This window comes from Ipomoea triloba, chromosome 2 (genome assembly GCF_003576645.1).
Source record: "Ipomoea triloba cultivar NCNSP0323 chromosome 2, ASM357664v1".
NCBI lineage: Eukaryota > Viridiplantae > Streptophyta > Magnoliopsida > Solanales > Convolvulaceae > Ipomoea > Ipomoea triloba.
In genome coordinates, this window is record NC_044917.1 from 15,025,937 (window position 1) to 15,031,714 (window position 5,778).

Consider the following 5,778-nt stretch of genomic DNA (forward strand, 5'->3'; position numbering starts at 1 on the left):
AAAAAAAAAAAAAAAAAAGATGAACTTTGATCCATGTATAACAATTGAGCACGCAACTATTATGATTGAACCCGACATAACGGAATAATATATCATTAAACTTCGATACAATCAACACTGCACGGCCTGCAATTGTGGCATCTTAAATTGTAAATCTATACCCCTAAAATATAATTAATGTTCCAATTAGCATTTTATGAGTTGTCTGCTTGTTGCAAGTGGTAGATCCTTTCTTTTGAGGAATACTATATAAAACTAAACCAAGAGGAATTTCGTTCACAACTTCAAGACAACAACCTTAAGGACACAAACTATACTATGTACACTGATTCCATCGCACCTATACCAAACAGGAAAGGCTATCAAAAAACATACCACCACCTATAGATCATGAAGCAAACACTACCACCACCGCCGCAACCACAGGAACAACTGCTTCCACTACCCAGTGATGTGATAAGGACACGCCGGAAACCGTCGTCTAGGGGGCATCCGCGGTTTGTGGGCGTGCGGCAACGGCCCTCGGGAAGATGGGTGGCGGAGATTAAAGACTCCTTACAGAAAGTTAGGCTTTGGCTAGGGACCTTTGACACGGCCGAGGAAGCTGCCCGGGCTTATGACCAAGCTGCCCGAACCCTCCGCGGGGCCAACGCGAGGACCAACTTTGACCTGCCGGAGTCGGATTCCGGGGAAGGAGGGTGCAGCCTCTTGCCGGAAAACTTAGAGCCATTCTCCTTTGAAGACGCTTGCCGGAGCGAGGAGCCGGACGGTGGGCTCGTCGGCGCTCTCAAGGCTAAACTCTTTAGCAGTGAAAGCTCCCGCCTTTTCATCCAATCCAACGCTTCTAACGCTACGCCATCAACAATCGCCAAACCCCAAGACGAAAACATAAACAACAACCTCAAAAACAACGACGGCGGCGACAAAATATCATCCATGGCGGCGGCGGCGGCGCAATTCTCTTCAACCAACGGTTTAATCGATGCTACTTCTACCTCGTACCTACCCAACGTTGTCGGAGCTGAGAAACCTAAGTTCAACCTCGACCACTACACTCCACAAACCGAACAAAATACCAATATCCACCACAACTACAACATCGATCACATTAGCCTCCTCACGCCCAGCGATCATCCGATGAATACACCGACGTGGCTTAATCCTAGCCACACAATCGCGGCAACGTCGAGCATGATGATGCAATGGCCTAATAATGATCAAACCGTGGGGTGGATCGACACCCTACAAACAGCCCGGGGAGGCCACGAAATGGAGCCGTGTTCATGGCTGCCTATCTCCGGTTTGTCGTCGTCGTCCTATCCGGAGAATTCACTGGACATACTGAATACGCCGATGATCGTGTCCCAAATAGGCGGTGGAGGCGCTTTGCCGGCGGAGACACAGATTGTGCAGTGTGAGAATGAGTATTGGAATAGTTCTTCTGCGGCGGCGGCGGTTGCTGGTGCTAGTGGTGGAGCTTGGGATCCGTTCATGTTGTCATCTGTTTTGGGGTGAGGAATTGCAGGGAGAGAGAATCAAACAGCAGTTAGGCTTAAATCAGCTTCAAACATTACAATTAGAATTAATTAACAGAATTCTTTATTTTTTTAAAAGATACAACAATTCATGCTTTACCTATTAGGAGTACTCAAAAAAAATAAATAATAATAATAATAAAAGCTTGGCAAATTCTCAAACCCTCTCATGGATTCTCATGTTAGAACGGGTTGAGATTTTATAAGTATTACATTTTCTTACATAGGTATTAGAATTTTTATCATAAATAACTTTTCAAGGTAACTCTTAATATTACATATTTTGATTTAAAAGTATTACATTTTTTTCATAAAAAGTATCACATTTTTCATTATCAAGTTAAGTATTACACTTTCTCTTATAACTAAAATTAAGCAATTTCTATTTAAAAAAAAAATTAAAAAATTTATCTATGATTAGTTTACATTTTTTCTAATAAGTAACTATTTAACACTAAATATTATATTTTGATTTAAAAGTAATACATTTTTCTTTAAAAATATTGCATTTTCAAATTTTGGTTAGTATTACATTTTTTTAACATAAGTATTATATTTACATCTGACTCATCCCACGAATAAAAATCCGTGAGACAATTCCACAAAAAGACTCATTCTTATTAAATCTTTCTAATATTTTATGCATATCTCTTCCTTGATTGTAGGTGTTTTAATTAGGGTATGATTGCATTTTCTCTTCTAGCTTCTATACGATTATTTGTGGTGGTTTTTGATGGAAATTTCGAGCAATGGAGTCCGCGTGTAGATATATATTTTGTGTTTTTTTTTTTTTTTGCATCGTTTGAGTATGGTGTTGCAGGGTGGCGAGCATGGTTGTGTCCTTAGTGGGGGGTTGTGGAGTGGTTGGTGGTTAGTGTGCATGTGTTTGGCTCATTGTGTGCATTGTAGTGGGGGTGGGGGGTCCACGATGGCCAAGGGAAGGCAAATGGGGTTTCGGGATGGGGGAAGATGAATAGTGTGCACTTGTTTGTATTGTTCTATATGCATTTTAGGTACATGTTTTGTTGGTAGGGAAAGGCGGACTAGGGTTCGTTCTAGGAGAAGATAGATAGTGTGCACTTGTTTGTAATGTTGTGTGAATTTTAGGTTGTTGTCTATTGACATATTTGCATGGTGGTTTATTCGGCCACGATGACCGGGGAAAGGCAGACGGGGTTTGGGGATAGGGGAAGATGGATAGTGTGCACTTGTTTATACTGTTGTGTGCATTTTACGAATATGTTTTGTTGGTATGTCATTTGATGGGTGCATGCGTTTGCGTTGTTCAATTTAAGTTAATATTTGTAGGAAAAAAGTGAATGTTACAAAAGCATCCCACCGTGGGAAAATAGACAAATAGCAATGGATTAACATATTTCAATATTTTGGGCATTTTTTAAGTGACTGTGACAATGCAACACACAAATGCACATACATGAAACAATCGAACATAAATGAAACACATGTCTAAAAGCAGATAAAATGTACGAATAAATGCACTTCATCATCCCACGTAGAATGCACACAAACGGCCACGTGAGTGCACACAACCGCAAACAGCCTATATGTGCACAACACAAATGCACAAACGAGTAATAGTGTGCATTTGTTCGAAGCATATCAAAGTGCACATGATAGGGTATAAAACTCCACACATCACGCCTGTTAACACAATGACATACAGAGCAAATCAAAGTCAATGATTGAAGGAAGTACTAAGGAAAAAAAAACTTCAAAATAAATAAATAAGATTGTCGTCTGATACAAGCATAATAATTGAAATGAGGGAATCTCATATTTTTTCATATGTAGATGGACTTTTCATTACACACAAAAGACTAATTTGACCCTAAATACGAATCTTTTCATTTTTTTGAATGCTAATTACATCGGATATATTAATGATGGCCACTAATCTTTTATTTTATACGGCTTAATCTGTTCTCATGTGGAAGGGAGTTCTCGTGGGAGCATGCCGCTATATATATATACGCGCACGCGTGTGTGTGTGGGTGGGGTGGGGGTGGGGGTGGGGTGGGGGTGGGGAGGGTGTTCACATGACAACCTATCCTTAAGTGAGGACGTAAGGACTAATCTAAACCATTAAATTAGAATGATGCATGGCTAAGATTAAAAGGAACAAATCACACGGATTAAGGAAACAAATCCCTTTAAAATATTAGAAAATATACAGTTAAGGGTAAATCAGTCTTATTAGAAGTTTTACATTCCTATACAGAATATCGTGCATTCCTATATTGAATATTGTGCATTAGTAATTCTCTAATTATGCATTCGAACACCGTCAAAAGATTCTACGATAGACATTCCATTGTTCCAATGTCCTATGATGCATCGCACTAAGTGCACTAATGCACAGCTCACCAGCCTACAATGCACAACTCACAACACTGGGTTGCACAACCAGCACACTAGAACACACACAACCGTAATACCCATACATGTGTATATACCAACATCCAAATATATGCAATATTATACTCAAAAGAACGAGCGAAAAAAAAATAAAAAGTACTTATCGCTTTGCATAGACGAACACTCGATCCATGATGAAGATATCGCGGCTCCAAATCGCAACGGGGACGATCCAAGAAAATAAGAAACCAATTTGGCCAAGGATTACCTATGTGTTCACACTTTAAAAAAAAAAAAAAAAAAAAAAAGACACTACTATCCCCACTTTAACTATATATATAGGGCCGGATTTTAGGGCGTGCAAGATGTGCAACCGCACAGGGCCCCAAAATTTTGGGGGCCCCTAGTCCAGCCCTCACCCAATAGTTAGTATATGTATTTGTGATTATATTAACTCAAAATTAGGTTTTCATGACTGATCTAAATTCTACTATATATTATTCAAAAAAAATTCTACTCCGTAATATTCACGCGAATAATTTTTCTTCAATTCGTAGTTTATTTATATTTTGATAGGGTCTCACTTATTTACCAGCACAAGGCCACGCAAATAAAAAAAAAAAGCCCTATATATATATTTATATATATATATATAGGAGGCCTCCGGTGCGGCCCTGGTCTTCTGTGCGGTCATGTGGCCTGTTCTACACCATTAGATTATTTAATCCAACGCATCAGGTTGATCCAAAATAAAAAAGAGCGCTGAACATTATTAACGCGAAGGAGGGGTATACTTGTTAATTTACTATGATTCAAATCCCCACTCAACTCACCACGACATGCTCGTTCACGATCCCAAGGCGCTCCATTAACTACGAAGCTTTCCAAGCAAGACACTCCAACAGAGGAACGAGAATGGAGTAATTCGCAATAGTCTGTGCATTATCAACATTAATCTGGTATTCTGGTTCATATTTGAGATAATATTGGTGTAATTCGCAATAGTATGTGTATTTGGTGTGTGGTGGTTAAGTGGTGTGTTTTAATCTGAGAACTGGTGCATTCTATAACGTATAATGGTGTGTTTTAATTTTGTTGGTACATTTGAATTGAGTGGTGTATTTAGGCATGGTGGGGAATGGTGTGTTTTAATTTGTTCAGTGGTGCATTTTATAACGTAGAATGATGTGTTTTAATACACATGGTGGTGAGTTTTACGAGAGTAGTTGCATTTGGTGTGTGGGGGTTAAGTGGTGTGTTTTAATCTGAGAACTGGTGCATTTTATAACGTATAATGGTGTGTTTTAATTTTGTTGGTGCATTTGAATTGAGTGTAATGGTGTGTTTTAATTTTGTTGGTGCATTTGAATTGAGTGATGTATTTCGGTATGGTGGGGAATGATGTGTTTTAATTTGTCCAGTGGTGCATTTTATAACATAGAATGGTGTGTTTTAATACACATGGTAGTGAATTTTACGAGAGTAGTTGCATTTCGTGTGTGGTGGTTAAGTGGTGTGTTTTAATATAACAACTGATGCATTTTAGTACGTTTAATTGTGTGTTTTAACAATACGTTTGTTGGTGCATTCTGTACCCTAACATTACCTTCCCCACTTACAATTACCATAAAGCCCCCACTTAAGTTACGCGAATTAAACTTCCTAAATCCTATTATATAACCTCCGCCGTCAGTTCAGCACAATCCAATGACGCACGCTAGGCCACACAATCGCACCTAATAGCAAGGTCGCATTTGATTAATATTCTATATATATATATATATATATATATATATATATATATATATATATATATATATATATATATATATATATATATATATATATATATATATATATATATATA